This window comes from Saimiri boliviensis, chromosome 12 (assembly GCF_048565385.1).
Source record: "Saimiri boliviensis isolate mSaiBol1 chromosome 12, mSaiBol1.pri, whole genome shotgun sequence".
NCBI classification, from domain to species: domain Eukaryota; kingdom Metazoa; phylum Chordata; class Mammalia; order Primates; family Cebidae; genus Saimiri; species Saimiri boliviensis.
Window position 1 is genome coordinate 72,046,303 of NC_133460.1, and position 12,257 is coordinate 72,058,559.

The 12,257-nt window shown below is 38.9% G+C and overlaps 1 protein-coding gene across 10 annotated transcripts in view; it reads right to left on the reverse strand.

Moving 5' to 3' along the window:
- Window positions 1–12,257, reverse strand: part of SGMS1 (sphingomyelin synthase 1) — a 313,773-nt gene that overhangs the window by 101,026 nt on the left and 200,490 nt on the right. The window contains exon 1 of one of the 10 annotated variants that reach the window (XM_003922441.4): window positions 2,791–11,785. The exons of the other annotated variants lie outside the window; for them this stretch is intronic. The gene's annotated coding sequence lies outside the window, so the exon portion shown is untranslated. Of the gene's footprint in view, window positions 1–2,790; window positions 11,786–12,257 lie in introns of those variants that run through there. 10 annotated transcript variants of the gene reach the window in all.

Genomic DNA, 12,257 nt, shown 5'->3' on the forward strand with positions numbered 1-12,257 from the left:
CAATCTTTCCAAAAATGTGATCTACAACTCTGCTAGACACTAACATAAGGTATGAATCTAAAGTTTTCAGAATTTACCATCTCCCTATTTTTGAAAATGGAGTCTCTGCCATGCTTCCCCGTCTCCATAACTTTTCCAAGATTACTCCCAAGTGGTTTTATCACCACACTGGCATGTTCTTTCCACATCCTCAAGAATTCAAGTCACTTAAAGCAGTTAGGATTCAGAATGGTTTAAGGAAGTGGTAGGTGTTCTGTGTCAAATAGATGGTGCAGATGATGAGGTGAGGCTGTGAGCAATGCCTAGTCCTAGAATAGATGCTGTATTTCATGGTCTTTGATAAAAATGGCATTATTCTCTTATATGATGACATGCCAACAGACACTCCAACAGACGGACTCTCTCAGTATTGGATGCTCGGATCAGATATGCTGAGACCTTGTCAACCTCCACATAACTAATTTCAGTGCTCGCAGAGTGTGCTTATCATGAACTCACCATTCTTAAATAGGTTCAACGCTAGCCTAAATGCTATCATGAATTTAAAAATCTTTCACATAACATATAAAATACTGCAGGTATGCACTCACACACAGGGGATTCAACTGTTGAGGATCCACAGATCCAGCTCCTGGTTTTACCACTAGAGAAAGCCTGAGTCACATTTGTGAGGTGCAGGAGGAAAAATGCACACCCAGAACTAAAAGGTCCTCAGAAAAAATGTAGAAGAAAGTTACCAGACAGCAGCAACACTAAGGCAGCCACATGCATTAATGAGCTCATCAAGAGTAGGGCTTGCTCAGTTAATATTTAAAAGCTGTAAGCTTCTAGAGTAACCACATAATTTCTTGAACTTTGGTAATTTGGCGCTGGGACAATGAGGAGTTTTAAAATCAGTTAAAAATCTGCTTTGAACCAAGAACCTCCTCTGGATCATTTCAAACAGAAAAATCTATACCATTTCAGGTGCAATTGGAGCCACATGGGAAAAATAACCAACCTTAAATGCTAACTTCCAACATACACTAAATTAATTAGCTGTGAAATTTGGAGCAGGTAATATAACCTTACTGAGCCTGTTCTTCAACTATAAAACAGGGCTAATAATACCTCCACCTCTTAGCACTATTGTGAAAATTAAATGAAGTAATGACACAAAGCATCTCAGTGCCTGATAAAAGAGATCCTTAAATATTCAGGCTTTACACAACTATTAGGTGAAACTAATAAAATTCCAAATTTAATTATCTCTTTGGATTTTAGGCATCTTAGAGATATAATAAAATACTATTCCATTCTTACCACCTGAGGGGGCTTTTCCAACTGCCTCAGTGGACTTGAGAACAGCCATTTCTCCCAAGATTACAGGCTGTTTCTCAAAACAAAGAGGATTCTACACATGAAATCCAAAGAGGATTTCATGCAGAGGTATTTGATCAGTTCAACTTGGAGCAAAAGGGCTTAACAATTAGTCTATGAGCTTGAAAACAGAGTTACTGGGAGCTCATAGGGTAACTTAAAGTTTCCAACAAATTATTTTAATTATTCCATTTAGAAGTGATTTCTTTCTAGGGAAGTTGCCTTTATAGACAAAAAAAAAAAAAAAAAAAGCCAGCTGCAATAAATTTTCTCTATCTAAAAAAAGCCAGCTGCAAAGAATTTTCTTCCTCTCTCCATTACAGACTATCTTTTGACTGCATCAGTCTGTATCTTCATAAATGCAGGAGTGTAATGATACTATTCATGACTTGGTCATTTATATTTATAACTTCATAATTCAGTTTACAATTTTTCCTGCCATCCTCTATGTTACTGGGACGTCTTTAGGCTGTCTTTCCTGTACACAAGCAGAGCTTCTGATTGTGATAACTTCCCTGTTGCATTGTGTATGTCCTCAATCGCCACAGGATTCCACCTTCCCTGTCCCCAACCTCCTCAAAGTCTTTGGCACCATACAACTGCACTAATTTCTTATGCAAAAAAAGCAGATTTTTTTAAGGGGCTCACTGGACTTGTTTCTACATAAATTTAAAAGTGGTAACTCAATTGGATGAAAAATGTTATAATTATTTGTAGCATTCAGGGTAACTGAATTTAGATCTCCAGATTTCCTATTTTGGTACAACTTAACAACTACACAAAGCAAACACAAATAGAAAAAAAAAAAAAAGAGAGAGAACAAATGTTATGCATTCTTCATGTATTTATTCCATAAATTCCACAAAAGCAATTACCTGGCCACACTGAATAGAAAGCACAGCTATGGAGTAAACACGCTGAGTCCAAAACACAAGGGCACGTGCTTCCTTGGGGCACTTAATACCAAGCTTATTTACAAGCCAGCTTCCAACCAACCAAAGGAGTTAGCAAAATGACGGTTTCGCACAGATTGGAATTTGAGAAAATGAGTACTTCCCCCAAACGTAGTAATCAAACTGTAGACACGATCCCATTCTCTCAAAAACCTCCATTAGGAAAACAATAATCCCAAGCAGAACCCACCCCCATCCTTGGTTCTCAAACCACAGCAGTTAGCATCAGGCAATAGAAAGAGCATTTGTTGATTGAGTCTACCTATATCCTGACCCACTGCTTCAGCAACTGCACTGAACCTTCTCAGGAGTAAATAGCTAGTGCCTATTTGATCACTAAAATGGGATGCAGGAAAAATGAAGATTTCCCTTTACTTCCCGTAGTAGAAGAAATGGCACTGATTGCGGTATTTTAATGGGGTCCCATAGTCTGTGAGTGTATTTTAAAGAACCACAGCATCTCAAGAACAACACTTACGGTCTGTACTCCCCCCGGGAGGCAGCGTCTCCCGGAAAGTTCCTAGGGCACCAAGTTTACGCGCGGCTCCTGGCGCTTAGGCTGCGCGTTGCCAGCCTCGGCGCGAGCGGAAGGGCGAGCGTGGTGAGCTGCGCGCAGACCCGGGGCGCGGTTCCTGCTGTCCGCCCGCTCCTCGATCCGCCCGGGCTGTCAGGCTCCCCCGCCTGCTGGGTCTTGGTGCTGGGACAGCGGTGCTACGGAGCCGGGCGCCGGAGCTCCCGGGCGGGCCGATCCTCTCCCGGAGTCAACTGCTAGCTGGACGTCAAGTGCGACCTCAGAGGCTCCAGCAGAGAGGCTGGGGGGTGTTGCCCGGGAGCAGAGGGTTTTTGGAATGCAGGGTGTGGCCCTCTACCCCGGCAAAAAAAGATATGAGTCAGCCCGTTCAATCCTAACCAATAAGCATGTTCACTGTCGGTTAAGGCGGAACTTTCTTGATTTATACCGGCTTAGCAGCCTTTCACAGCCTTTTCGTTCAGCCTTTGATAACTTCAGCCCAACTTCTGGAAAAGGGTAGGTTGCCTTTGAAAACGCTTGGGAAACAAGGATTACTCTTACGAAAGATACTTCAGTGGATGTACATTAGTTTCAATTAGTAAAAGTTCTTAAGTTAGGCAGAGATCGTGGGTGCAAAGAGCGTGAGACCGGGTATCAAAGCAGATTTGGATCAGACCTCTGACACTGTATGGCCTTAAGTAAATTCATTATCATCAATGAGGGGGCTAAAATGTCCACCTAACAGTTTACAGTTTACAACAGTCCCCCCATATGCAGTTTCACTTTCTGCTGTGTCCATTACTCCCTTCAATTGAAGTCTGAAAATATTAAATGGAAAATTCCAGAAATAATGCATAAGTTTTAAATTTCATGCCATTCTGAGGTTAAAATAGTTATATTACTTAACTGTTAATCTCTTACTGTGCCTGATTTATAAATTAAATTTCCTCATAGGTATGTATAGGAAAAACCATGGCATATATAGGGTTCAGGACCACTGAGGTTTCAGGCATCCACTGGAGGCTTTGGAACATACACACCATCTGAGAATAAGGGGGACACCAATGTGTATGTAAGAATACATGCAAAGCATTTGCCACAGTGCTGGATGTAGAGTAGGCACTTAAAAAAATGCTGTCTTGTCCCTCAGAGTGCTGAATCCAAATCTCCAACATTGTAAACAAACTGGCTTGTGATTTTCAGAAATTCTTTCCTATGTTAGATATCTAAAGAATTTTAGAGCTGAAAGAGTTCTCTGGTATTCCCTGTTCTGAGTCCCTTATTTAAGTGGTGAGAAATTTAAGAAACTTTTGGTTTAGGATTCTTAAATTTGGTATTCTTATTATACAATAGAAAGTTTATTGGTAGCAAATAAGGCTTAAAATTGGAATGATTTCATTTAGGTCATAGGTAAACCTACTTTTTAAAAAGTAAGAGTGATTTTTGGAAATTTTCTATCTGGGTCACTGTGCCCTAAACATTATTTTGTAATAAAAATACTTAAAAGAAAGTTTATTTAGGAATTGGCAAATTACAGGGGGCTATAGAAGTGCTAATTCCTGAGGACCCATTAAGAAGTGAGGTGATTGCTAGTGCCAAAAGAAAGTTTCTAGATGGGAAGAAGAAAAAATGCTGTTACAAATTAAACGTTCTTTGCTTTAGAGATCTCCTGAGTTTAACTTCCTCATATGTGTTTAGAGTCATTCCACAGGCCAAGACTTCTTGAAAATACTCATTAGCCAAAGATAAGATCTAAAGTGAGATCAACAAAATGCTGTTCTTTTCTCCAAAGCAGCAAGGGAGAGTGGAAAGAACACTGCACAAAGAGCTAAGAGCAGGCTTCCTAGTCTCATCCCTGCCATTAAGTGACAGGGTGAACTGCTTCATCTCTCTCTGAGGATCTCTAAGAATGTTTCCAGTTAGAAACCAAACTATGCTCAAAAGGGCAGAAGCAAGATTGGCCTATAGCCTCACATTTATCCTTAGCAACAGATACTTAACATAAGATGTTAGGCCTGTCTCCTAGCTGATGAAGCTGTCAAATCTCTCTTGACTCTTATGTTCCTCATAAAGGTAATCTTATTCTCCTAGGCACTTTAAGTTAAATTCTAGAATCATCTGAGCCTGCTCTTTTTGTCACTACCAACAGATAGTTCATGACCAATAGGTGTAACATGAAGGCTTCTTTCATATCTGGACCATTTTTTCCACTTCTGGTTCAGACATTCATCCCCTCTGCCTGAGTCACTGAGGTTGAGTGTCCTCTAGCTGCTATTTCAGCAGGTAGGCGGGCCCCTCCCTCTGTGCCTCTCATTAGCACATGACAAGTGTCAAAGTCGAGCATGCCATCATGTCATAAACCTTTTCCTCTCAGTGAATTAAATAATTTTATGGTAGATATCAAAGGAAACACAATTTGCTGTATGGGCAACTTTCCTCAAACAATCATGTGAATTAACATGTATTTTTAAGAGCACTGATGTTCTGTTTATATAATTGTTACAATGAACTATACTGGGTGAACTGATAACATGATGGCTTCAGTATCAAGGACAGCAGCTCCTTTACATGAGAAGACTACATAAAATCTAAGTGTATATAAACAACTCAATAAAATTCTTAACCCTGCAGACTGAAAAAAAAAACAACTGTGTTTGTGTGTGTGTGGACACAGAGACATACTTAGAGATCTCTGATGGAGGAAGGGAAAGGTAGCACATACAGGAAAGAGAGATGATCTAGTTTGTTTGTATTGTTTAGGGTCCAGCCTGGCTTAACATTCAGAGTAGGCGCTCTCTCCAGGAAGAAGGCTTCATAAATATGTTCAGCTGCAATCATAACTCAAAGTACTTAAAAGATGTTTCCAATAATCCTTATGCTTCAGAAATAAGAATGACACTGTGAACGATGTGGTTAGAACATTCCCACAGAAGAACAGGGTAACTGGTTCTAGGATATCTTTGCTGTCTAAAAGTAAAATTCAAAGTACATGGATTCTCAATATATGGCTACCAGAAAAAAGTGACAGTGAACTTATGGGCCCAGTGCCATGACATTCACAGGCACTCAAAGCCTGGCCTCTACCTCTGCAACCCCAATCTCAAAAACCCTCTGCCAAATAACCCACCGGTCTACTCCTTGCTCCTCTAAAGCAGAGGACACATTACTACCATTACACTTAGAGATACTGAGTGCTTACCATTTTATGTTGCCTTGGAATCCATTTTAAATGTAAGTTTAACTTTATCAGAATCAGGGCTCAGTCACCCTTGACAGTTTCAAATTCCATTCCCTACCTGAATGGCTCCTGCTGGTGGCAGGAGATAAAACTTAAGAGACCCAAGTCTAGACTAGCAGGCTGGGTTCCTCACTGTCCCACCATTTCCTTTAAACCAGGCATCCCCTGAGGCCATTTATCCGACCCCCCCGCCGCACTTCAGGAAGGGGCACCTCTTTCATTGGTGGTCAGTGAGAGGAGCACAGTATGTGGCGGCCCTCCAACGGTCTGAGGGACAGTGAACTGGCCCCCTGTATAAAAAGTTTGGGGACGCCTGCTTTAAACAGACCATTCAAACATTTGCCTGCAAATTTAAAGTGACCACCTCTCAGTCACAACATGATCTCCTGGAACTAGCACCTGCTTGCTTTAAACCCAACAATTAAAGACCCCCTTAGGAATAATATTTGGAAGCACAATGGACCCCAATAAGGTGTTAACCCATGGGTCTCTCTGTCTCTGCCTGTGCTCCCTGGCCTAGGTAGTAGAGACAGTGGGGACCTCTGGGTGTGCCACGTACACTCAAGGGTCTAAAAATTCTTAAATTTTCACATTGTGGTTGGCAGCCGTGCCCATTCCTGGTGGAGAGGCTGCCCCAAAGGGAACCATGTAGGTGGCTCCCGTGTTGGTGCTCTTTAGTCCAGGCCTCTCACCAGCTAAGGTGATAGTTTCCTTCAAAACATTAGGCCCACAGCATGCCTCCACCTGACAACCTTCTTGCATTCTTTTTACTACATATCCCATTCATATCCCATTTCAGACCACTCAAACCCTTTCTTCTCCTAGAACTTTTGTCACTGGCAAAAGCCCTGGGGATCTCTGCTCACCTCCAAATACCTACATTCTTTATACTTCCATTTCACAACTAACATAGGATCTTCACATCTTCTTTCTTTTTGAGATCCCTGACCTTTCACTCTCAGCAGACAGTGAAAATCCATCTGAGGTAGACATTGTGTTTCAGAGCCCCTGTGTCCCCCGGGGCCTACTAGATTCTGAATAAATAGTCATTGTTGTTGATATAATGATGCTTAAGTTACATAACAGCCTCAAAGAAGAAAAGAAAACTTTCCTTTTGACTGCTGACACATCAAGAATAAACAAGTATTATAGCTGTTCAAACCAGTTGGCAAGCAGAACCCAAGCAGCAGATGCATTTCTGTGCTCTTTATGGCATGTTCCAACAATACAGAATGCTACTGAGACAGCAAATCTGATACTGCCTAAGAGGAAGTGGAGTTTACAGAGTCGTCATGTAAAATCCCAGTTCCCCAAACACCAATCTGCTGAAAAGAACAGAAGCAACAAGTCATTCTATCTTCCCTTTCAAGTAAAGAACACATAGATACACATTTGCTAATCTTGCCAAAGTATCAATTCCTCTTTAAATGTAAACATCTCTCAATCACAAACATCAGTTTACCAGCAGGTACTCCTAACCATAATGGTAGCAAAGGACAGTTCTTCAAGACAAGTGAAAAATCCTAGAACTGCATAGATATACATTTGTTATATGGCACTTGCATTATATGACATAATAAGTACATAAAAGGTTTATGACATTTGCATTCCAGCAAGCCTCTGTCAAAAGAGCCGTTACCACATTCACACACATTCATTCACTGGTATCCTTTGATTAGTGTTAACATATTTCTGCTTTGATGACGATGGGAAGGAAAAAAGCACTACCACTGTTCTCAAAAAGCTGTGTCATAAATCAGCTGTCCTACTATGCAATTAAATACTTTATTAAAATTGCCCATGACAAAGGCACTGACTTTCTAAATAAATACTCCAAGTATAAACGACCAAATGAATTAGTCAGCATTGTTTAACTCGCAGGTAACAGAAATGGCACTTAAGCAGCACAGGCAAAAGCAAAGTGAACCACATTGGCTCTAAATATCCCAGCAACAGGAAAGCCACAGGGGCAGCTAGGAACCAGGAACGGTTCAACACAAACTGCACCAGGACAAGATGGCATATTTGTTTCTGGTGCTTTATCACTGGCTTTATCCTTCATTTCTAAAGTGTGCCTTTTCCCACCTAACTCCCAGCTCTGCCTCCAAGACAGACGATTCCTCCTTACACAGTTGTAATTTTTTAAATTGCAAGAAAACTCACTGGTCCAGTCTGGGGCAATGTACCCTTGACTGGCTGGTCTATGCTAGGACCACCTGGTTGGATTGGTGAGAGGAGCAGTAAGTTCTCTAGAAGAAAATGGGTGTAATTCTCAGAAGAAGAAGGAAGGTCTCATTTGCTCAAAACACATCATCACCTATCAAGAAATTCCAAGCCATCCTCAACCAGGTAATAGATTACATTCTAGAAGTTCATTTCTGGAGTCAAAAGTTAATAAACTCTTCTCAGACAAGGTAGCATGGGAAAAAAAATTAAGTCCATGAACGCTTATATAACACTTGGAATGCATTTCACTTGACACAAGATGTCTCTAGTATAGAGGTGGCTTCTCTGGCCAGTCCTTAAAAACTTACTTAACTTATAATTTAACAAAATTATATGTCAATGAAATATAATGCTAAATAATATTTATAATACTGTACCCAAAATCCATTCATGACATTGTTCCTAAAGGAAAATGTATTTGAAATTCCATCTAGAACAAGAAAAACATGCTCAATTTAATCCATTTACCAAGTACCTACTAATGACAGTGGCTTTCATTTTACACATATTATTTTACATTTAATCTATATACAACACTGCAAGGCAGATATTAACAACTACACTGAACCCACAAGGAAACTGGGAGTCTCCATGCTATATACGTCCAAGGTCAATCATCAAGACATGTCAGAGCCAGCTGCACAGCCATGTTTGTCTGACCTGATAGCTGACACTGTTGTGTCTAATACAAAGACAGAAGAGGGCACAGAGATGAGAAAATTGAGAGTGAATGTATCAGACTCTGTGTAAATATCTTAAAAGAGAAGGAACTAGAGAGCAGTCAGTCACTAGCCAGATTTAACTTTCTATTTCTTAAAAGAAAGTACTTCTCTATGGCTGATTAAAGGAAAATATTTCTCTAAGTAGGCTTTAGGTACCTGATGCTTATACTTACATGAAGATCATTTGAAAATAATGATTTAAATGGTGTCTTCATAAAAAATGTCTTTTGCCCTGTTTAAAAAAAAAAAAAAAAAAAAAAAGAAGGTACTACCTATGTTAAAATACCTGTCTGAAGTGTTTTAACCTAAGAAATACTATTCTGGACATAGGCCTTGGCAAGGAATTTATGACTAAGTCCTCAAAAGCAACTGCAACAAAAGCAAAAGTTGACAAGTGAGAACTAATTAAAGAGCTTTTGCACAGCAAAAGAAACTATCAACAGAGTAAAGAGACAACCTACAGAAGGGGAAAAAATATTTGCAAACTATGCATCTCACAAAGGTCTAACATCCAGAATCTATAGGGAACTTAATTCAATAAACAAGAAACAACCCCATTAAAAAGGTAGGCAAGAAATATGAACAGCCACTCCTCTAAAGAAGACATATGAGCATAGCCAACAGTCATACAAAAAAAAGATCATCCATCACTAATCATCAGAGAAATACAAATAAAAACCAGAATGAGATACCATTAGTCACAATGGCTATTATTAAAAAGTCATGCTAGTTAGAATGGCCATTTCTAAAAAGTCAAAAAATAATGTGTTGGTGAGGTTGCAGAGAAAAGGGTATACTTATCCACTACTGATGGGAATGTAAATTAGAGTTCAGCCACTGTGGAAAGCAGTTTGGAGATTTCTTAATCAACTAAAAACAGAATTACCATTTGATCCAGTAATCCATTATGGCATATATACTCAAAGGAAAATAAATTAGACCAAAAAGACACATGCACTCATATGTTCATTGCAAGACTATTCACAATAGCAAAGACAGGGAATCAATCTAGGTGCCCATCAATGGTAGACAGGATAAAGAAAACATGGTATATATTTACCATGGAATACTACAGAGCCATAAACAAGAATGAAATCGTGTCCTTTGCAGCAACATGGATGGAGCTGGAGACCATTATCCTAAGCAAATTAATACAGAAACGGAAAACCAATTACCACATGTCTCACTTATAAGTGGGACCTAAACACTGGGGGCACATGGATATAAAGATGGGAACAACAAGCACCGAGGATTACTAGAGAGTGGAGGGAGAAAGGGAGGCTGAAAAACCACCTATTGAGTACTATGCTCACTACCTGGATAATGGAATCAATTGTACTCCAAACCTCAGCATCACACAATATACCCATGTAACAAACCTGCAAATGTACCCCCGGAATCTAAAATAAAAATCAAAAGTTTTTAAAAAGCTGTGAATATTTAAACATGTTTTGCAGATCAGGTTGGCAAGAATGAATAAGTCTGACATTTTTCCTTACATTAATTTGAGGCGTACAAGTTAAATCTCTTTTTTCTCTGAGAACTGTCTGGCAATGTGTATGAAAATGAAAGTGTGCATCCCTTTATGATACCTGGAAATATATCAAAAAATATGTACAAAGATATTCATTGATATATCATCAGTATAGAGAAAACAGGAAACAATCTAAATACATATCACCAGGATATTAATTAAAATATAAATGACATAATCATAAAATAGAGTCGTATGTATTAAAAATTACAATATTGATTAACAGAATGTGCTGCAGCACATTTTTAAGTGGATAAAAATGATTTAATGAAAAACAAAAGTAGAAAAAGATTCACCAAAATGTTAACAGAATCTGGGGTGATTTTCTACTTTATTTTTCTGTGTTGCCTGAATTTTCCAAAATAGGAATACTTTTTGTTTATAAAAAACGTTTTAAGAGAAAATTAAAATTAGAAAAAAACAACTAACGCTAATGTGACTCAGGTCTGCCAATATAAATGCAGTGGACACATTTATTAACATTAATAATATTTAAAAAATCTGGTTGTGCAGTATTTAATATAGACAAGTGAATATAGTTACATATTTGGAATGAAATACATTAAAGTCATACCCACAAGGTCACTACCCATCCTATGAAGCAGACCTTACTGAAACATGGCAGCTGAGTTCCTCCTTCTTTGTCTAACTGAGCCTAACCACCATTTCTTTCTGTACATGTTGGACAACAAGTTTGAAAGCCCCTGGTCCAAGATGTGGTTTTAATAATAAACTAACCCTGTGTCTTTTGAAATCAAAGTAGAATGGTGGTCAGAAGTAATGAGCTAGAAAACACCAGAATTCAGCCATGAAGAAAGCCAAACAGCTAAGTCATACATTGGCTTAACTTAGAAACCACCAGTCAGACAGACATCTATGAGCTCTTGGTTTTACTCCCAACTCCAAAGCCAGGACTTGTCACTAGTTACATGAAATTAAGTTGGATTGCCTTGACACACGTCAGGTAATAAGATATAGAGATCTAAAATTATGAGAGAACAACTCCAAATTATTCCAAATTGAAATAAGGTATTACTAAGCCAAGACAAACTGGTTCTCTCATGACAAGCCTTAAACACATTAGACACCATTAAAAGGAAATGGGAAAGAAGCACCCCAATTAACAATGAACTCCATTTCATACATCCTGAAAAAGAGAACCACTACCTTGAAGGGAAAAAAAAATCAAATCAAAGAAAACAATAGAAATTTACTTTACAAATAAAACAATATAAGTTTACTTTATAAATTTAAATTTATGTTAAGTGATTTATAACAGAAAAAAATTAATGTCATCTATGAAATTAAAGAACTTACAATGTGTGTCAAAGAAAGACCATATACCCTAAACTAGTGAATGAGTCAGTATAAATTGACTGAAAACTACAAATTGAGAACACAGCAGTCTAATGTAGCACAAATTAAGTGGCACAGTAAATACAAGCTCAGGAAGAGGGGGAAAGAGAAGGTAAGCCCAACTAACAAAAAGCAATGACACTTAACATCTTAGGTCAACATACAACAAAGTGGGACACTACATGAACACAGTTCACTGAGGACCAAAGCATACTCTTTATCAGCACCCAACATTGTCTACCTTGTTTGATAGCTACTGGGATAGAGAGTACCCACACCATACTCTTTCATTCCCGAAGGCTGAGTCCAGAGCTTGGGCTATGTTAAACCTCCAGAAATCCACACTTTGACATGGGAT